The following is a 23316-nucleotide window of genomic DNA, read 5'->3' as shown; positions in this document are numbered from 1 at the left end:
GGAAGCAAGCTGCCAGGAATCCTACAGTCACAAGATATGAATTCTGCCAAGACCTGAGTGAGCTTAGAAGCACTTTCTTCCCCAGGGAAGTCTGGTAAGAATGTACTCAGTCAAAACTTTGTAGCATTGTGAAACCATGAACAGAGGACCCAGATAGGCCGTGACCTGACTTCTGACCCACAGAAACTGCGAGATAATAAATGTGTGTTATTTTAAGCTGCTAAATTAGTGGTGATTTATTATGATGCATAGAAAATTAATACATTAGTCATTAGGGAAATGCAAATTAAAATCACAAAGGCATACCACTTTGTACCCACTCTAATGGCTATAATCAAAAGACCAGACAATAACAATTGCTGACAAGGGTAGAGAGAAAAGGAACCTTCATACATTGTTCATAGGGGTGTAATAGTGGTGCAGCCACTTTGGAAAATGTTTTGAGTGTTACTTAAAAAATTAAACATACTTCACCACACAAGCCTGTAATTTCACCCCTAAGAATCTACCTGGGTAAATGAGAACATGATGTCCACACAAACAAGGCAAAGAGCATTAATAATGATAACCAAAAAGTAGGAACAATCTAAATGTCCATCATCTTATAAATGGATGACCAAATGTGGTATGTTGTTACAATAAAATGCTATTCAACACTGAAAAGGAACAAACTACTGATAAATGTTATCAATAAACAGGTAAACCTCAAAAACATTCTAAGTAAAAGAAGCCAGATATAAACCGCCATATACTATGATTCCATTTATATGAAATGTTCAGAAAAGGCACATACAGAGAGATGAAATAGAACAGTCTGGGATTGGGGATGAAACAGGAATTGACTGCAAATGGGCATGAGGAATCTCAGAGCGCAGAGAAATGTTCTAAAGTCCAATTGTAGTGACGGTTGAACAATTCTGTAATTTACTAAAAATCATGAATTGTATACTTTAAATGGCTGGATTTCATGGTATGTAATTTATATCTTGAAAAATCTGTTAAAGAGTGAGCAAAAAACATGAAGAAGATATTAGCAATAACTACAAATATGTTAGTAACACAATAAATAAAATAATTTATTAAGAAACAGGCTACAAGTTGTTTTTTTAATCCAAAAATATGCCACCTTTAGGAGACATATTTTTAAAGTAGTTCCAAAATTAATGATTAGAAAAGATATACTAGATGTTATCAAACAAATAGAAATTAGTGAAGCAATATTAATTTCGGCAAAGTATGGTTTGCAAGACATAGAGACAAACATAATAATAGAAGGATCAAACCATCAAGAGAGATTAATAGTTATAAACATTTAAACTCCTAACAACATATTAGAAACATATTAAGTAAAAGCTGTCATAATTACAAGGAGGATGTGACAAACTACCACATTGGTGCACTCTTCATGATTTTATCAGTAACTAAAAGATTTAGTGGAAAAACAGTAAGTGTATAGATATTTGGAGTTTTTAAATAAGCTTGATAATTTTAAGTACACATAAATCTATTTATTTTTTCCAGCTCTATTGAGGTAGGACAGACAAAGTAAAAATTGTATATATTTAGGTTGCACAATCTGTTTTTTTTAATATTTACAATGTGATGATTTAACATACATATACACTGTGAAATGATTAACACAATCAAGTTAATTAACACATCTATCACCTCACATAGTTACCTTTTTTGTGTGTATGTGTGAGTGTGTGTGTGTGTGTGCTGGGAACACTACAGATCTCCCTTAGCAACTTTCAAGTATACAATACAGTATTATTATCTATAGTCACCATGCTGTTCATTAGATCACCAGAACTACACAAAAATTTAGAATGTACTCTTTTTTTTCTTTAACAAAGACTAGATTAGAAATTAATGAAAATGTAGCCCAAAATGTGTTTATTTGGACAAAATGTCATTTCTATATTATACTAGAGAGGACATCAAAGTAGATATCACAATATACTTTGAACAATAATGAAAGTCCTATGTACAAATATTTGTGGAATATATGCTAAATAGTATTTATTGCTCAAATAATAGCCTTAAGTACAGTTATTAAAAATAGAAAAGTAGTTAATTTAACTCAGAAAATTTTTAAATAATAGTATCAACCCAAGGAAAGAGAAGAAAATAAATATTTAAGATGTGAGAAACTTTAATGAAGTACAAGATAAAGTGGAAAAGTGAGGAAATTAACAGAGTCATAGACAAGATTAATAAACAGAGATAATTCTAACAAGACTGATTGATAGCAGGAAAAGATGGCACAAATAATCAATATTAAGGGGGAAAAGAGGACATAATGATAGAGAAAGAAAATTCCTGAGAGCAATAATCAACCATTAGCCAACAAATTAGATAACACACGTGAAATACATACATTTCTAAAATTTTACCGATAAAAGATCAAAACTTGGATGCATTAAAAGCTATTGAATAAATTCAGTTGTTATTCAAATACATCCATTTTCATTCCCTAAAAGGCACAAATTCAAGAGTCTATGAAGTGGTTTTTACCAAACTTTTAAGACAGATTAATTCTTTTTTATAGTACTTTCCAAATAGAGTAAAACCAGAAAATCTACCCCACACAATTCATAATTCTACCGTATATTTGATACAAGTACATTTGAAACAAGTACAGCAAAGTATATTTGAAACAAGTACAGCAACGTCAAAGAATACTGTAGGTAATTTCATTTATCAAAATAAATATAAAAAATCTTAAATAAAATTGAATGTTACCAGTATCAAACTAAATCCATCAATATATCTATAAGCATAAGTAACTCTAACATTTAGAATAGAAATAAGCAGAGTTTATCCCAAGAGTGAAAGAATTTTCCAAAATAAGCAAATTTACCTATTTAATCCACCATCTCAATATATTTAAAAAGGGAAATTCCTGGCATTTTATAAAATTTAGCAATCTTTCACTATAAAATTATCTGAAAAGTAAAAATATAATATGACTTTAATTTTAATCAAGTAATGATATATCACAGATGTTAGCAAATACACTTAGAGATGAAACTTTGAAATAATTACTATTAAAATCAGAAAGATGATAAGGATTTATCTTATCTTTACTATTTAAGATTGTACTGGAAGTTTCAGCTTAAGCAATAGAACAGAAAACAAAAATGGGAGGAAGATTTGGAAAGCATAAAATTATACTGAAATTATTTCTATGCATGTGTTGTTCCCCAAAGAAAATTGAGAGCATATATAAGCTAAACAATGGAAACTGTAAGACTTGAGGAAAGTTATTCTTGTATTTTGGTCTTCTGTTTGACCTCTGCTGTTGTGTTCTACTTTCTGAGACCTTAACTCTTTATATTCCAACCCATTTACTGCAGTCTTAAAACTTTGCATGCTTTTAACTGTTTCTAAGAACTGTTTCTTATTTTCTTGTGATACTTTCATCACAGAATTCAGGTCTAGTTTTACGTATGCAACATCACTTTGAAATCTTACTGATTGTCTTCTTAGGCTTCATCTATGTCACTCTCAGTAATTATTGCTATAACAATGTGTTAGTAGTATTGGTAGTAAGTTTTTATGTTGAAACTTTGGCTCAAATTCTCAGTTGAACCTTTTCTGGCCCTTTTCATTTAAGAATAAACCAATAAAGATTGATAAGATGAGTTTGCTCAGTTGATGAGCTTTAGGGTTTATGCATATTAAGTTGACCTTTTCACCATGAAAAAACCCAGTTCTTCACGTGAAGATCTTTCCTCTGGAGATGTTTTGTTTCTTCAGGGACAAAGCCTCCAACCTCTGTCAATTTGTGTGTTTGGGGGTTGGGAGAAGGTAACGCCTCCAAGTTGTCTTCCTGAGAGCAGAGTGGGACTGAAGGCTGCACGTTAAGAGGAAATAAATTAATTGAATCCCATTGTTTTCAGCTCCTCTCTTTGACTTTGCTTTCTGACATGCATAAATTCCCTTAGGTATGGCCCTTTCCATTCAAATTCTCCTGAGGAAGAAAGTAGGAGGCAGCACTTCATAGTCATAGTCATTAAGAGAATGGACACAGACTGCCTGGATTTGAATTATAGCACTGGCACTTACTAGATGGTTGATCTTGAGCAAGTTAACCTTTCTGTGCCTCAGTTTCCTTATCCAGAAAGGAAAATATTACTACAATACTCTTAGGTTTATTATAGAATTAAAAATATATTATTTGTAAAGCATCAAGAATAGTGCCTACTGATCTCATCAAGATGGCAGTGTAAGCAAACTCTGAACTCAGCTGCTCCCATGAACATAACCAGGTTACAACTATTTTTGGAAAAATTACCCTGGAGAGAAAACTGAAAAGTGGATAAAAAGAACGCTCACAACAAGGGGCAGTCCTGACTAAGGCAGAAGAAGTAGAAATTCTTGTGGGAGAGAAAAAAATGCCACCTTCTGGAACAGTGGAATATCTCAGCCAGCCAGGCAGGAGCCACCCTAAGGTACGCAGCCCTCCCTGGAGGAGTGAGGTCCAGAGCAGGGGCCAATACTGCAATAAGCATCCTTCAGACTCAGGACAACTGAGATGAGGATCTTACTATCAGGCTTTGCTGGCTATTAACTGCAGTGGGGATACCCCCAGCAAAGTTATCAGATGAAAGCTGAAAAGACCCGGGTCTTAAAGGGCCCACACACAAACTCACCCATCTCAGCAAACTAAAATCACCAGAAAGAATGCTGAAAGTCCTTTGGTGAAAAGAAACTCACCTAGTGGGCTCTGGGGGCATCTCAGTAGGAGGAAGAACCTCTCCAGAGACTAAGACATTGGTGGTGACCATTGTTCTGACCTGGTACCAGTGTGGTAACACAGACTCTGGTGGATGCAACTGAGGTTCTTCCCCTGGCCTCTTAGCCCAGGGGTCTGCCACAACCACTAGAGTGCAGATTTAATCCAGTTCAGCCAGGGAAGGCAGCCCACCCTAGGGACCGGCCCTGCCCAACAGGAAGCCCTCAGGCTACTTGTAGGCTTGCATTGACTAGGTGACTTGATCCTCTACAGGCAGGCAAGTGTATCTGCCTCTGTAGGGCAAGGCCTATGTGAGGACCAGGTGAACTCTGGGGGGCATTGGTGGAGAGGTGGGGGCCTCTGCAGTGGGGCATTGGGGTATGCTCCAGGGGGTTGGGAAGTGTGCGTGGATCAGGACTGTGTTGACAGTGTGTGTGGTCCTATTGATGGTGAGGCTTATCAGTGGCAGAAGACCTGTGCTTCACAAATAGCCATAAAAAGGATCAGCCCCACCTTCCAAAGCCTGAAACAACTGAGTGCTCCTGTGCCTAGGGCCAGCCCCACTCAGCTGCACTCCTAAGAGAACTGACAACAGCCTTATAGGCCTGAGGCCTATAGCAACTGTAAGCCCCTGAGACTAGCAACCAGCTACATTCGCTACCTACCCAATTAACAGGAAAACTGCAACAGGAGTGTGCTGTTAGACCTTGTAGCCAATGGTTCTGAGGCTCCCCAAACTGGATTTACAAACAGTTGGACCGGGAAGGAAAGACTAGACTCTCTGGATACCTGCATTAAGAGCAACCCTGCCACAGCAGAAGAACACAAGTAGCCCACAAAGGGGTCACTCCTGGATGATTTGGATTGGTGATGAGAGGGAAGCACAATGCTAGGCCTCAAAAGGCATATCTTACATAAGGCCACTTCTCCAAGATCAGGAGACATAGCCGACTAACCTAATACTTAAAAATAAGCACCGAGAAAGAGGCATAATGAGGAGACAAAGGAATACATTCCAAGCAAGGGAACAGGACAAAACCCCAGAAAAAGGACTAAATGAAACAGAAATAAGCAAGCTACCTGACAAAGAGTTCAAACAAAATCTCATAAGGATGCTCACAGATGTTGGATGAAAACAGTGAGCTCACCAGCAAAGAACTGGAAAATATAAAAAAGAACCAATCAGAAATGAAGAATACAACACTGGAAATGAAAAAATTCACTAGAGGGACTCAATAGCAGAGTAGAGGATACAGAAGAATGGGTGAGAAAGCTAGACAAAAGACTAGAGGAAACCACCAAAGCAGAAAAGAAAAACGAATTAGACAGAATGAGATCAGTCTAAGGGAACTCTGAAACAATATCAAGTGTGCTAACATTCGGATTGTATGTTCTCCAGAAGGAGAAGAGAGAGACAAAGGCGCAGAAAATTTATTTAAAGAAATAATAGATGAAAATTTTCCTAACCTAAGGAAAGAAACAGACATCCAAGTACAGGAAGCACAGAGGGCCCCAAACAAGATAAACCCAAAGAGGCCCAACCAAGACACATTATAATTAAAATGTCCAAAATTAAAGATAAAGAGAGAATCCAAAAAGCAGCAAGAGAAAGGCAACAAGTGAAATGCAAAGGAAAGCCCATAAGGCTATCAGTGGACTTCTCAGCTGAAACCCTACAGGTGAGAAGAGAATGGCATGACATATTTAAAGTGCTAAAAGGAAAAAGCCTACAGCCAAAATACTCTATCCAGCAAGGGTGTCATTCAGAATGGAAGGAGAGATAAAGAGCTTCCTAGAAAAGCAAAAATTCAAGGACTTTACCACGAAGAAATCAGTTCTACAGGAAATGCTGAAGGGACTTATTTAATTTGGAAAGTGATGACCACAAACAGGGGTAAAAAAAATTATCAAACAAAACCCCAAAAAACCAGGCAATAAAATCACTGGTAATGGTAAAAATATAGTAAAGGTCGCAGATAAGCCACCTGTGAAGATAATATGAAGGTTAAAAGACAAAAGTACTAAAACGACCTATTTCAATAATATGAGGGTAATGGATAGACACACATATAACAAGAGATTAGATATCATTTCAAAAACATAAAATGTGAAAGGAGGGGAGTGAAAAAGTAGAGCTTTGAGAAAGAGGTCAAGCTAAAGAGTATATCAACTCAATATAGACTGTTATATACATAGAATATTATGTAGGATCCACATGGTAATCACAAATGAGAAACTATAATAAGTAATCAAATAAGTATGACAAAAGAAATCAAACATATTACTAAAGATAGCCATCAAACCACAAGCGAAGAGAGCAAGAGAAAAAGAAAGGAACAGAGAACTACTAGAACACCCAGAAAAAAAAAGGAACAAAATGGCAATAAATATGTATTTATCAATAGCTACTTTAAATGTCAATGGACTAAATGCTCCAATCAAAAGGCATAGGGTGGCCAATTGGATAAAAAGAAAAGACCCATATATATGCTGAATACAAGAGACACACTTCAGACCTAAAGACACTCACAAACTGAAAGTGAAAGGGTGGAAAAAGATATTCCATGCAAATGGCAAAGAAAAGAAAGTGGGGATAGCAATACTTATATCAGACAAAATAGACTTTAAAACAAAAATTGTATCAAGAGACAAAGAAGGGCACTACATAATGATAAAGGGAACAATCCAACAAGAAGATATAACACTTGTAAACATGTATGCACTAAACATAGGAGCACCTAAACATATAAAGCAATTATTAACAGACATAAGAGGAGAAATAGACAGTAACACAATAATAGTAGGGGATTTTAACAGTCCACTTACACGAATGGATAGACCATCCAAACATAAGATCAATAAGGAAACACTAGCCTTAAATGACACATTTGACCAGATGGCCTTAGTGGATATACATAGAACATTCCATCTAAAAACCATAGAATACACATTCTTCTTAAATGCCCATGGAGCGTTCTCGAGGATTGATCACATATTAGGCCACAAAACAAGTCTCAATAAATTTAATAAGATCAAAATAATATCATGCATCTTTTCTGACCACAAAGGTATGAAACTAGAAATCAACTACAGGAAGAAAACCAGAAAAGCCACAAAGATGTGGAGATTAAACAAAATGTTACTGAACAACATTTGGGTCAATAGAGAAATCAAAGAAGTCAAAATTTCCTGGAGACAAATGAAAATGAAAATACGACATGCCAAAATCTATGGGATACAGCAAAAGTGGTTCTAAGAGGGAAGCTTATAGCAATTCAGGCCTACCTCAACAAGGAAGAAAAATCCCAAATAAACAATCTAACAGCACATCTAAAGGTACTGGAAAAAGAAGAACAAAGAAATCCCAAAATCAGCAGAAGGAAGAAAATAATAAAAATCAGAGCAGAGATAAAGAAAATAGAAACTATAAAACAATAGAAACAATTAAGGAAACCAAGAGCTGGTTCTTTGAAAAGATAAACAAAACTGACAAACCCTTAGGTAGACTCACCAAGAAAAAAAGAGACAAGGCTCAAATCAATAATATCAAAATGAAAGATGAGAAATTACAATGGACACCTCCAAAATACAAAAGATAATAAGAGAATATTATGAAAAGCTATATGCCAACAAATTGGATAATCTAGAAGAAAAGGATAAATTCTTAGAAACATACAACCTTCCAAAACTGGACCAAGAAGAAGTAGAGAATTTGAATAGACCACTCACCAGTAAGGAGATCGAAACAGCAATCAAAAACATTGCAAAAAGTAAAAGTCCAGGAGCAGATGGCTTCCCTGGTGAATTCTACCAAATATTCAAAGGAGACTCAATACCCATCCTTCTCAAACTCTTCCAAAAAATTGAAGAGGAGGGGAGGCTTCCTAACTCACTCTACAAAGCCAACATTATCCTGATACCAAAACCAGACAAGGACAACACAAAAAAAGAAAATTACAGGACAATATCACTGATGAACATTGATGCAAAAATCCTCAACAAAATACTAGCAAATCGAATACAACAATACATTAAAAAGATCATATATCATGATCAAGTGAGTTTCATTCCAGGAATGCAGGGATAGTTCAACATCTGCAAATCTATCAACATGATACACCACATTAACAAAATGAAGAATAAAAATCACATGTTCATCTCAACAGATGCAGAGAAAGCATTTGACAAGATACAGCATCCATTTATGATAAAAACTCTAAATAAAATAGGTATAGAAGGAAAATACCTCAACATAATAAAGGCCATACGTGAAAAATCCACAGCAAATATTCCCAATGGAGAAAAACTGAAAGCTATCCTTCTAAGAACAGAAACCAGACAAGGATGCGTACTGGCACCACTCTTATTTAACATAGTATTGGAAGTCCTAGCCAGAGCAACCAGGCAAGCAAAAGACATAAAAGGGATGCATTTTAGAAAAGAAGTAGTGAAGCTGTCCCTCTTTGTAGATGACATGATTTTATATATAGAAAACCCTAAAGAATCCACTAAAAAACTTTTAGAAACAATAAAGGAATACAATCAAGTCACGGGATACAACGTCAACATACAAAAATCGGTTGTGTTTCTATATACTAACAACGAAGTAGCAGAAAGAGAAATTAAGAATACAATCCCATTTACAATTGCAACAAAAAGAATAAAATACCTAGGAATACACTTAACCAAAGAGGTGAAAGATGTGTACACCAAAAACTATAAAACATTGTTGAAAGAAATCGAAGAAGATGCAAAGAAATGGAAAGATATTCTGTGCTCTTGGATTCGAAGAATTAACATCGTTAAAATGTCCGTACTTCCTAAAGCAATCTATAGATTCAATGCAATCCTTATCAAAGGTCAACAACATTTTTCACAGAGATAGAACAAAGAATCCTAAAATTTATATGGAACAACAAAAGACCCCGAATAGCCAAAGAGTTCCTGAGGAAAAAGAGCAAAGTAGGAGGTATCACACTCCCTGATTTCAAAGTATACCACAAAGCCATTGTAACCAAAACAGCAAGATACTGACATAAAAACAGACACACAGATCAATGGAACAGAATCGAGAGACCAGAAATAAACCCACACATTTATGGACAGCTAATATTCGCCAAGGGAGCCAAGAGCATATGATGGAGAAAGGAGAGTCTCTTCAATATATGGTGTTGGGAAAACTGGACAGCCACACGCAGAATGACAGCAGACTGTTCCCTTACACCATGCACAAAAATCAACTCAAAATGGATTAAAGACTTGAATGTAAGACCCAAAACCATGAAAATTCTAAAAGAAAACATAGGCAGTATGCTCTTTGACATCGGTCTTAGCAGCATATTTTCAAGTCCCATGTCTGACCGGGGAGGGGAAACAAAAGAAAAAACGAACAAATGGACTACATCAAAGTAAGAAGCTTCTGCACAGCAAAGGAAACCATCAACAAAATGAAAAGACAACCTAAAACTTGGGAGAAGATCTTTGCAAACCATATACTGGATAAGGGGTTAATATCCAAATATACAAAGAACTCATACAGCTCAACAACAAAAAAAACAACAACCCAATTAAAAAATGGGCAAAATATCTGAACAGAGATTTCTCCAAAGATATACGGATGGCCAACAGGTATATGTAAAGATGCTCAACATAATTAGCTATCAGGGAAATGCAAATCAAAACTACAATGAGGTATCACGTCACTCTGGTCAGAATGGCTATAATTAACAAGACAGGAAACAGCAAGTGTTGGAGAGGATATGGAGAGAAGAGAACCCTCATACACCACTGGTGGCAGTGCAAACTGGTGCAACCACTATGGAAAGCAGTATGGAGTATCTCAGAAAATTAAGAATAGATCTACCATATGATCCAGCTATCCCACTGCTGGGTACTTATCCAAAGAACTTGAAAACACAAATGCATAAAGATACATGCACCCCTATGTTCATTGCAGCATTATTCACAATAGCCAAGACTTGGAAGCAACCTAGGTGCCCATCAAGTGACAAATGGATAAAGAAGATGTGGTATTTATATACGATGGACTACTACTCAGCCATAAGAAATGATGAAATCCGGCCATTTGTGACAACATGGATGGACCTTGAGAGTATTATGCTGAGTGAAATAAGTCAGAGGGAGAAAGTCAAATACCGTATGATCTCACTCATAAGTAGAAGATAAACACAACGCCAAGGAAACACATCGCACCAGAGACTGGATTGGTGGTTACCATAAGAGAACAGGGGGAGTCGGGAGGGCATAAGTGGTAATTAGGCTCACATGTGAGCTGATGGACTAATTATAATTAGTTTTTGAGTGGTGAACATAATGTAATCTACACAGAATTTGAAATATATTATGATGTACATCTGAAAGCTATATAATGTTATAATCCAATGTTACTTTAATAAAAAAAAAAATAGTGCCTACCACCTAGTGAGTGCTATCTAAGTACCACAGTGAGTGCTATATAAGTAACCACTCTCTGTGAAACCTTCAACTAGTCCCACAGCTTTCGGGCCTGTGTCTCACACCTCTCTCCCAAAGGCAGTGTGTGCTGTCAGGAACAGAACTTATGGAGATGCCCATTTTCATTGATTTTCTCAGGGCTGATATTAGTGTACTAGTTCACCTGGTCCACACTCAACGTAAATGTACTGGTCAGGGTCCATGCTGTACAGATTGTTAAATATTTTTAATATCATTCTTACGTAAACCTCTCTTTAGGCTCTTAAGTTGTAGTGTTTTTTTCTTTTTTAGGTTTCTAAACTATGTTATCACTTCTCCATCTGCTTTTTTTCTTCCAAAAATTTGTGGAAATATTTTGTCTGCATTTGTTCTCTTTCATATTCTCATTGAAGATCGCTACAATTTTTATTCATATGTTTTCAATCTAGTAATGATTTTTCAATTTGGGAATGATTACATATTTAATCAGAAATCAGTCATTTATTTTTCCTTATTTTTCCAAAATTTCTCAATATCAAGTAGGAGCAGTGATATCTGTTTGTTTAGACACATGTTGGTATGTGTGTGCTCACGTGCGTATGTTTGCGTGTTTCGTGTCAGCTGTGAATACTTAGGAGTTCCATCAGGGATGAGGTGACTGTGGTGATGAGTTCACTGGGCTCCAGAAGTCTCTTCCTCTCCTCAAATAGAAATTCTCCTGTTTTGTTGAGTTTATATATTGCTTTTCCCCCAAGATTACATTTGAAGAAAAAGTTATTGGGGGAAATCGCTAGTTTTAACCTTCATGGTTACCAAACAAAAAAACAATATAAAAATATGATTGTCAGTAAAGAGAGTAATGGGACATTTCCTGAGGATATTGGAAACATACAGGGTTCAGTCATGTGGGAAATACACTGGTGGTCCCCAGGAGCACAAACTACTTACTTGATGTAATTGAACACTTGAATGGATACAAGTTCGAGCCTATTGATGCATTACAGTTCATATTTCAGGATGGATAAATACAATACAGAGCAAGGAATTCAGAAGAGAGCCAGGATCTAAGGGAGGAGTGTTTGGGGGATATTCTACCCTTCAAAATAGAAAGGAAGACTAGAAGGCTATTTGAAATCTTGTCCCATTAACAAACCTAGAATGACTATAAGAACTGGTAAAAGTCCTCAAACTATTGTCATGTTGCCATATTTATATTTTTAATGTGTTATGCCCTGTCATCTCAGTAAAACCTTCTATTAAAAACCTTCTGGCAGCTAGTTTGAGGACTGTTACGTGACACAGAGGTTGGTGGTAAAGATGCAGAAAGGAAGATAGAGTTAGGTGCTGAAACTTGTGGTAGGAAAGAGAAGAAAAGCACTTCACGTGGTGTCAGCATGTATGAGAAATGTGCATAGTTCAGGAACACTCCGAACTGTGTAATTCTCCAACAGAAACTGATACTTTCCAAGGATGAGGTACTGTTTTCTCCACGATGTCAGCAAAAATAAAACAGCTGCTAGGACACAGGATCAGTAGACATTATTAAAATACAAATTTTAATTCCACTCTCCTGAAAATAATTGAGTCAGCATTGAATAGCACAGTGCACAGGTCAGCAGGTGCTCCCTCAATTTTAATGGATTCATTTGCAAAAGAAAAGTGTACAGAGTCTGAAATTAGTTTATCATATAACTTTCCTTTTATTCTGAGTTCCCCAGAGGAAAAGGAAAAGGAAATACTTTGGATCCGCTGAGGCTGATTAGGTCCAGATTTTAAAAGCCCTTTCTCATGGTTTGTCACGGACTTGCTTCTATCGTTCTTCAGACAAGACAGATCCCAGGTGGGATGTGTTGTCGCTAACTGGCTGCTGATGTACTCTCCCCACCTTGTAACTGTTAAAAAAAAAAAAAAAGAAAGAAAGAAAATATGAAAATTTGCATGACAGGGAAAGGTAAGATTATCAATAAAAAATTATTTAGTGAAGTGTTTTTCAAATTAGAGTTCACAACCCAAGCGTGGATTATGGAATCAATTTAGTGGCTCGCAACCAGGATTTTTGTTTTGATAAAATAGGGTTAAATTGAGTCAAGTCAAATAGCCTCTGGGAGGGACTAGAATGGAAATACAGCGCAGATGTATGGGTTCGTGTTATTTCTTAAAACTTTTGTTTCCGTTGCGAGCATTTGCGAATGTGTGTGTGTGTTGTATCAAAATGCAAAATGTGCTGTGACTCATAGTTCAAGTTGTTTGAAACACACCCTTTAAGAGGATTTACCCCTAAATTAAGTATAGCTGAGGTAGATTAGCAAAAATGATAGACTAATTCATGTCTAGGCCTCTGAAACAACATGACCCGAAAGGAAAAGGAGAAGCAGAGATTTCTGTTCCTTCCTAGAATGAATAGAAACTTCCCCTCTAGGGTAATCTCTACAGAGACAAGCCTAATTATTTCTAGCATCTCTCTTTTTCTGAAGTGAAAGAAAAGAAGCACATATTTGTGATTTCCCAGAAGCTCTCTTGGAAATCACAAAGATATTTTTGCATGTGATAGATATACTAAAATCTTTATTTTATTTCTAAATTTAGAGTTTTATTTTGGGAATGCAAAATCAAAAGCACCTTCACAGGCTCGTTCACTCGGCTGATTTAGAATTGTAGGCGGCTAAGAAACTATTTGGTTATCTATTTGACCAAATTGACAATAAAACATTTTAAAATATACATGAAAGGTAACACTATTGTAAAGTATCCTAGAAGCGTAGTTCTTTGTGGTTTGTCCCCCTTACTATCAAGGACACAATAACAATGACATAAAGCACAGAAAATTAATCTATTAAGAAACAATCTCTTTTATCTAGGCAGAATGCACAGAAGGTAAAGAACAGCTATCCATATGATAGGTTAAGGCTTCAATTAGTAGGCCAGGAAAGCCAGCCCATCAAAAATTAAGCACATTTTGCTAAAATTTTAATATATTTTGAGGCGTATTTGCATACTCAGGTATTCCGAACCAAGGCAAATAAAATTCACTTCCAAATTGTCCTTCATTGTGCTCTCCGAATTCTGGAACAGACTGACATTTCACTTTAGAATTGTGATTCTCTCTCAGTGAGTCTGCAAGATCAAAACTATTTTTATTACAACACTAGGATGCTATTTGCCTTTTAACTCTTCTTCTCAGAAGTGTATGTGGAGGCTCCTAAAGACTGCATAACATGCGCTATCTCAGAAGACTGAATGCAGAGCAGACATAAGAACTCAGCTGTCTTCTACCAAGCAAGACATTTAAGAGATTTCCAAAAATGCCACTCTAGTCATAATTCTTTTCGCTTTGGGAAAGAGTTATTTCTTCATAAAAATGTTACTTTTTTAACACAAAATGAGTTCACTTTGGTTATTTTCAAGTGAATTGATAAATACGTATTTTAAAGTTTTTCTCAATTTTGATTTCTGACAATATTATTTTGATAGTTGTAATTTGCACTATATCCCACATAAAAGAAGGTGTTTAGGGGTTCTCAATAATATTTAAGATTGTAAAGGAGCCTGAAGACAAAAAAGTTTGGGAAGTGCTGCTTTAGGAAAAAAGTACTCTTTTCCTTACTGGGAAAACAAAAAAAGGCATTCACAGTTGAATTTTGCTGCCATGCGTGCTTCTTGTCTCAATTGTCCATATTCAGCATAACTTCTAGCCATAGACACTGGCTTCTATTTCACAGAGAAAATTGGTAATTGAGAATTGTCTGTCAAACACAAGCATGTTAAGACTTGTGAAGCTCATGAAAACAACTACACACTATCTATACCCACACACATTCTTTTTACACCTTCTTTTTTGTTTTGGTGAGGAAGATTGTCGCTGAGCTATCATCTGTGCCAGTCTTCCGCCATTGTGTATGTGGGATGCCACCGCCACAGCATGGCTCAATGAGTGGTGTGTAGGTCCACCCCCAGGATCTAAATCTGTGAATCCTGGTCACCAGGCCAGCCCCTTTTACACCTTCTTAAAGTGGCAAAAAAAAAGATTAAACATATTCAACTAATATGACCCAAGAAATAGCCTGTCTGCAGCATATAAAAATAAGAAGCAAAAGTATATTACTTTAAAATTATTCTTAGTAATCAATGTTTGGTATTCTATCTTACTTATAAAGTATCTCACTATCAAATATTATTTTTAGGGAGACGAATCAGAAAGAAACATTTGCTCTAGAAAATCCAATAAACAAGTTAAAGAAAATGTGAATTACCAAATAAGAAATAGCTGTAAGAACAGATCAGAACTTTCGTTTTTATGATGCTACTATGTGACACTATTTCCCAAAAATACTAAAAAGCTGTACAAAATTGACAATATGGTAGAAAAATGTGAATACTATAGCTTTCCCAAAAGGGATAAAACCTGAAAAGATCACTGAATAAGGAAAAAATTAAGAGCTATTAAAAAATTTCCTCCAAGGCACATATATATGGGGACAGATAAAAACTAGACTATTGGTGGTGAGCATGATGCAGTCTATACTCAAATTGATATATAATAATGTACTCCTGAAATTACACAATGTTATAACCCAATATGACCTCAATAAAATAATTAATTTTTTAAAACTCCCTTCGAAATAGACACTGTGGTATACACACAGGCACAGAGAGGAGTGAGACAGGCAGACAGAGGATCAGTAAATAGGGCAAAATATAAATTTATATAAATATAAATAATTCTTTCAGTCATCCAGGCAGACGTCAACCTGAGCTAGTCTTGTGCAACTAAAAAGTAAGAAAAAATTCAATCAAAGGCTAATGGCCAACATTTTATATACAGTAAATATATATTTGAGGAAAGAGAATTAAGGAAATGTTCCAGAAAGTGTAAGTTAGAGAGATGGAGCTGGAGGTGGAGATGCAGATGAAGATAGGGGAGAGAGAGAAAAAAAATATGAGAAAAAGATAAAGGCATAGAGTCTGATTGATGGAAAGCAGCTGCAAGGGATCCCAGAGATAGAAGATTTCTGCTTTTACCTTGACAAGACAGATTTCTAAATGTGGAAAATAATAAAATTTTAAGGAAAGTTTTCAACATGTTGAGGAGCCCTAAATAATGGACAGCCACTGCAATTTTTCTTCCATCATCTTCACCATTGTGGGTTTATATGATTCCTATTCTTTTATTGTTATTATTGCAGTGGAAGCTTAGGAAAAAGAGAGATTACTATACATCTTCAGTCAATCCTTCTATTTTACTTCTTTTAAAATTATGTAAGTATACATGTCTCTCTCTATACACATATATATGTATGTGTGTATTATATATTCCATGTTTATATGTATTATATGTTATTGTATTCACATACAAGATACACACATATTATCATATGTATATGTGTTATATATTATTATATGTATACATATATGACAGGTTTTATCCCTTCCCATCACAGCCTCTGCTCCCACATTGGCTTCTCACTTTTCAGTCTCTGGATCTCCTGTTGTTGACATTAGGACTTCCCATTTACTCAAGCTTTCACCAAATATTAAGCAAACATGGCAGAGAACCAAGCATACCGTTTCATCATTGCATATTCAGTAGATCTGTGTGTCAAACATAACTGCAGTGAAAGTGAAAAACAGAAGACCCTCAAGGCTCAGGAAGATCAACAGGATTACAGTCATTGGAAGTGAAAATAATATGCATACATATATGTATGGATGTATATTATATATGCATGTGCGTGTGTATACACATAGACAGAGAGAGAGAATTCATAGTAAGAATTATTTTATGGAAACCAGGTACAGAGGAGGTTGAAATGAGCTAATCAAAACTCTTATGCTCCCATGGTATACTTCTATAACAATTCAAGATTTTCAATTAACAAATTTAAAATGTCAAGGAACTATTTTATGTAGGCAGCAAATAATTATTTAATACCACTGGAATAAGCTCCTTGGACTGACAGCAAAAATTATTGGAGAGAACATAGGATACATCCTTGTGTCTAACTTGGGGCTCTGAACTAAGCAGTAAAAAGTTGCCTGTGAGGTTCACTATGGTGTTAACTTCAGTCCTGCAATGTTTTTTATTTGCCTGGGAATTTATGCATCCTACAAAGTAAAAATCTTTACTTTGGCTAATATTAAAATCTGCCTTACAATATCATTTGCTTATACTTCTTCCTAAATGGCTTTCTACTAGTTCTCATAAAACAGAGGAGTTTTCTCCTAATCTGTACCATATACATAATCTTTCCTCCCATATTCCTGATTCCAGCTGTCTGCTTAGCCAAATACAATCTCTTGATTTTCTTGAAACTCTGATTTATACCCAGTACCTCTTATGTTTATTTATTGATCACCTACTCCATGAGACAGTCTTTTAGGCTCTGTAGATACAATAGTGAGCAAAAATGAACAAGAACCCTGGCCACCTGGAGCTCCCAATCCCATGAGAAATCACAAAATTAACTAAATCACCTCCCAAATAAATACAACGTTACAATTGTCATACTTTCTGTGAGTAAGCGGCACATCACGCTATGAGGAGAGAGAGGCTGATTTTAGGAGGTTAGAGGTTTAGGGAAGTGATCAAAAAATATTTGCTTGATGAACCAGCATCTGGATAGATAGTTGAATGAAAATAAAAAGCAAATGCCTTCACTTCAAGTAGAAGACAAAAAAAGCAATTTTTAAAAATTGATAATCAAATTCCAATATTATATAACATGATTTTCTTTGTTTATATGATTGAAGTATGTAAGTTGATTAAACTAAGTGTGAAAGCCTGGTTGGTTTTATATATCCATTACCATTTAAAAAAAAAGATCTTGCTTTTTGATCATGTTATGCTTCTTCCAGATTGAATTTACATTGTTTCTTATTTTATGAAAATCTAACATATATCTCAGTCTTTGATAGTAATTCCATTTCTTTACTGTCACTTTATGAATGCAGCTAATTAATTCACAACCTTAATTTGGCAAGGTCAGAAAATAGCATGAGAGATTATAAACATCTGGATTGAAAGTCTAAGACCTTTAAATTAAAGTGTTTAGTTTTCACTTGATGTAAATCTTAATAAATAAAAACCCTAGGCTATTTGCACAAGTGACATGTCTCAGAACAAATTGATGGCATATGTATGATAAACTGTTTGTATGCATAAAAGTTCCTGATATTTACTGGAATTAAGTACAGCAGATGTCACATTAACATTTGGCAAGAAAAAGCCCATATGAATGATTGGAGAAAGTAAATAGTCTACAGGGTTTTAATAGAATGTGTGTACACCAGAGACTTCAGAAAACTATTAAATATTGAAATACATAAATTGACATTGTACCTGGTAGATGTATTTGGAATGAATGGGTCAAAGCAAAAATCAATGATTCGTAGAGGTGGGGTTTTTCTTCTCCTTTGTAAATTCCGGAAATGTGTCCTTCCCTAAACAGATATAGATCAACATTTGTTAGGGCTTTGCAGAAAATGTTAGAAAAACAGTATGAGGAATCCAAATGAAGAAATAACTTCATTAAATATCTGATAAAAAGACTCCAAATACACACAATTACTTCATTTTCTTTATCATTAGAAAATTTAAAATTCACCAGGAGTATCCACAATGTTCTCCATATGGCTAAAGTAAGTTCACATCAACATTTGAATCACAAAAAGTTTAGACTAGATGCAGAGTGATAATACAGTAGTTGGAAGAATGTATAATGTGGCCTGGAGAAAATAGAGGCTTACATCCAAATTCCAGCACTATCCAATTGAACACACTTGGGCAAACCCCTTAACTTTTTTGATAGCTATAAAATGGATGCCTTACAGATTTTATTTTGTTTTTAAAGAGTCAAATTACATATATGATGATTATTTATAACAATTCTAGTAATATTTCTATCAGTAATGGTTAGAGATATGTGGAATTAGGAAGAGAAAACAGAGATAAACTTACTATAGAATATTACGTTGAGATTTTGGATTCCGCCCTATCTTAAAGAATAGATATGAGTTGTGGGTAAAGGGCATTATAAACATAGTACTCGCTACCTCCTCCAACTCCTTGAAGTAGCAGCCACATTTGCTAACGATACTCTCCCCCTTAACTTGAGGTCATTTGCCAGAGTTGAAACCTGAGAAAAGAAAATCAGTCCACTTGGCCCAATACAGAGCCCTCTGGTGAGGTGGGAGAAGGGTTAAGCTGAACCAAGCAGATCCATGCTTTAGAAAATGTGAACTAAAACACTAGAAGTTACTGTTAGGGATAGGAAACTGGATGGAGCAGCAGAAGCATTGTGTAAATTCCATACTCTCAGCTTTGTTAGACAATGAATGAGGTAAATAAGCAAAGGAAAAAAGAGATAGAAAACAAAGAATTACTTATTTTTTTAAGAAAAAGAACATGTAGCCTATATGAGAGAGAGAAATCTCATATATTGTAGGTGGGAATGTAAAATAATAAAACTATTTTGAAAAACTAGTGGTTTCTGTTAAAGCTGAATGTTTGATTTCCCTATGACTATACTGTTGGTATAGTCACAAGATAAATGAGTACATCTGGTTACCAAAAAAAAAAAAAATACAAAATGTTCATAGCAGCTGTATTCAAAGTAGTTAAAACTGGATGCCCATCAAGAGGAGAATGGATAAATTGTGGTATAGTCATACAATGAAATACTACGCAAAAATAAGAAATGGACTGCTAGTACATAGAAAAATATAGACAAATATCATACATATCATGTTCAGTGAAAAACCCAGACACAAAAGTGTACCTTCAGTAAGATTCTATTTGTATTACCTTCAAAATCAGACAAATTAATCAATGATTATAAAAGTCAGAATTGTAGTCATCTCATGGTAGATACAGTTTGGAGAACAGACACAAGGGTATCTAATGGAGGGCTAGAAATATTCTATGTATTTTCTGAGTAATGGTTACACAGGTGTAAATATATGTAAAAGTCATAGTTACTAACATTTAAAATTAGTGTACATTATATATCAATTGAAAAGAGAGAGTTCTGTTTTCTATAATGACAAATAGATAACTCAGTCCAATCCTCCCTTTGATAATAAATGGAAAAACTGAAAAAAATATGAAAAGAACACCCATTTGCAAGTATGAGAGAGGTAACAAGACTCTGAAGAATTTAGAGGCCAAGATCCAAGAGAAAAATGAGACTAAGAGATGTGATCTCAGAAATTGGGACTGCTTTCTCCCTAGATGTATCTACCCATTCAGCTCTAGGCTAATGTCTGCTGCATAAATTCTTATGGAGACAGCTGAAAGTGTGTAATACTGAACAGAGTTTTGACAAGCTAAATTGGTGAAAATTAAAGTTCAGGTTTTAGGCATCAAAGGGTCACATTTTAGAAATAGACTGCTCTCATGGTACTGTGGAATTGGAGACTCAAAAACAGAGAGCGAGAAAGAGAATCAAGATTTAAAGATCAAATTACTAATCAGTTTCCCAAACTGATTAACTCCATAAAACCACAGTTTCAGAGAGCTCTATGAAGTAAAAGAGAAAATCTTAAAATCTTTGAAGAGTGACAATAGAACCCAGAACTCATTGGAACAATATCTTCAAAGTCTTGGGGGAAAAAAAACTGTCAATTTAGTAACATATCCTTTTAAAATAAAAGAAAAAGAAGACATTTTCAGGCAAAGAGAAGCTGAGATTATTTGTCACAACCAGATTTGCACAAAAGAAAAGATAAAAGAGATATTCTAGAGCCAGAACAGTGATCACAGATGGAAGTTTAGAGATGCAAGAAAGAACATAAAGCAACAATAAGGTAAATATGTGGGTGAAAAATAAATAAATATTGAATATTTAAAAGTGTAAAAATGTTATTGTGTTTATATGTGTTTATAATTAAAATATACGACAATATGTGACAAAATGTGACAATAGCATATAAGTCGGGAGAGAGACAGAGTTAAAATATTCTGAAGGCCTTCCCTTGTTTGGGAGAAGTAGACGTGTTAATATATTTTAAACTTTGATAAATCAGAGATGCATGTTGTAATCTACGGAGCAACATCAAAATATAATTTAAAAATCTATAAACTGTGAAGCTAAGATAAGGTAAACATTGGCAGTGAATTAAGAAATCCATATATATTTAACCCATTCATCAAACAAGAGATCACAATGGAAATTGATGACTATTTTGAAATACATAATAATGAAAATATTGCAGATAAATCTTGTGGGATGTTAAATTTGTGCTTAAATGGAGAATTTGTAGCCTTGAACTCAGATATTACAAAGAACAAAGGCTGAAAATAAATTTTCTAAGTATCCATAAAAGATAGAAAAAGAACAGCAAATTAAAGGAGAATGAAAATCATAAAGCTAAAAGCAGAAATTATTAAAAGAAAAAATCAATGAGGATCAGGGAAACCATTTTATGCTTTTATCCCCTCAGCCATGAAAGTAATATAAGGTTTCCCTATAGGTTCATCAGTCTTGAATCCAAGGACAGTAAAGATGATTGAATGTACGTTGTCCTGATGCTGTAAATGAGACTTGCAAAAGGCCCTTTGAGTTTAAGATATTAGAGCTCCATTAGAGGTCTGATGTGAAGAAAAGGAAAAGGAGAAGAGGTAACTGACCCAGAAGCAAAAATTTTTAAAAAAAGAGGAGAAAGAGAGAGAGAAAAGACAAGCACACAGCCAATAACCAGGGGGATAAACATGAATTTTAGCTATATGTATATTTTTCAGTTAACATTATTTCCACTAGCTCTTTGTATGTGTGTGTGTGTGTGTGTGTGTGTGTGCTGAGGAAAATCCACCCTGAGGTAATATCTGCTTCTAATCTTCCTCTTTTTCTCTTTTTTTTTTAATGTGAGCTGCCACCACAGCATAGCCACTGGCAAACAAGTGGTGTAGGTCGGCACCTGGGAACCTGGCCAGGCCACCTAAGTGGAGCACACCAAACTTAACCACTAGGCCACTGGGGATGGCCCTCCATTAGCTCTTATTAGGAATGTTTACAAAGATTTAAAGACAACATCAGCTTTTCTGTATCTATACTTTTCCAAGTGTGCTGGGTAGAAAGGGTATTTCTAAGTGAGCTGGTGTCTTTAAGTTAAAGGATATAGGGATCTCCTCCAACATAAACAGCTGATAGAACATAGTCAGGCTTCAGACTGAAAACATTTGATGGCCACAGTAGCATGTGGTTCAAAGTGAGGCTGTCCATTTCCTCCTGCTCATGTTGGTAGTAACAAACCCTAGATTATATTCAGGCTGGGAGTTAAAAAGTGAAAACAATAATGGGAAAAAAAATTGACCATGTAGACCTGGGCATGGGAGGAAGATAATTTCAGTAGAGTCCAAATGGACCACAAACACATTCTTTTCTAGCAACAATGTACTCAAAATGTTAACTATGTTCTAAAATTTTTACGGCCTTATTGATTTTAAAATAGAGCCACTTGAAGGCACAAATAACAGGCATGAAATAAAGTAAGGTAAAATTATTTCTTGATCTCATCATGCCCTGCAGCCTTCAAACTACCTAATCAGAATTCCTTGAGAGGAAGAGTTTAAGAGTCACCTGGGGAAAGTGAAGCCTAAATATCAAAGAAAAAGAGTCAATGGAAAATCTAAGAGCTAACTTTTCTGATAAATTATAAAGGATGTACTCTGTTTTATTTTATTCAGACTTAGAAATTAAAATCCCAGATCATGTTTCTCATTTTTATGTTTTCTATATTTCCATGAGGAACATTTAGCATTTCCTTTCATCTCATTAATAGTAATGAGTCATTGTGAATGAATTGGGTATTGAATTGTTAATGGTAACATTGAAGGAGGGCATTTTCCATGTCTAGTAATGTCAGTTTATTTATTTTTTGGAAAACATGATTTTCAGTGTTTATATGAGAAGGAAGCTTCTTTGAACAATAATTTTGTCAGATTAATGTTAAAATTCCTTCTCTAGTAAACTATCAGATTGCTCCCAGTTCACTAAACCAGAATTCATCACTGTGTGCCCTATGGTATTTCAGTCATGCTTTTCTCTCTTTTTGGTATAACTTTAATTGCTCATGAGCATGAATACCTCACTCATTAAATCATATGCTACTTAAAGGTAAGAATGATT

The 23316-nt window shown here is 35.1% G+C and overlaps 1 long non-coding RNA gene across 1 annotated transcript in view; it reads right to left on the bottom strand.

Annotated features, from left to right (window-relative positions):
* Positions 1 to 12821: 12821 nt before the first annotated feature.
* Positions 12822 to 23316, bottom strand: part of LOC139046468 (uncharacterized) — a 39006-nt gene continuing 28511 nt past the window's right edge. The window contains exons 2-3 of the long non-coding RNA XR_011506570.1: positions 18531 to 18631; positions 12822 to 13086 (exon numbers count right to left, since the gene is read on the bottom strand). This is a non-coding gene — a long non-coding RNA (uncharacterized lncRNA). The remainder of the gene's footprint in view (positions 13087 to 18530; positions 18632 to 23316) is intronic.

The sequence above is a fragment of the Equus asinus genome, chromosome 10 (genome assembly GCF_041296235.1).
Source record: "Equus asinus isolate D_3611 breed Donkey chromosome 10, EquAss-T2T_v2, whole genome shotgun sequence".
Classification (NCBI taxonomy): Eukaryota; Metazoa; Chordata; class Mammalia; order Perissodactyla; family Equidae; genus Equus; species Equus asinus.
The sequence above is the reverse complement of the archived record's forward strand: the minus strand, read 5'-3'. Positions and strand labels throughout refer to the sequence as shown.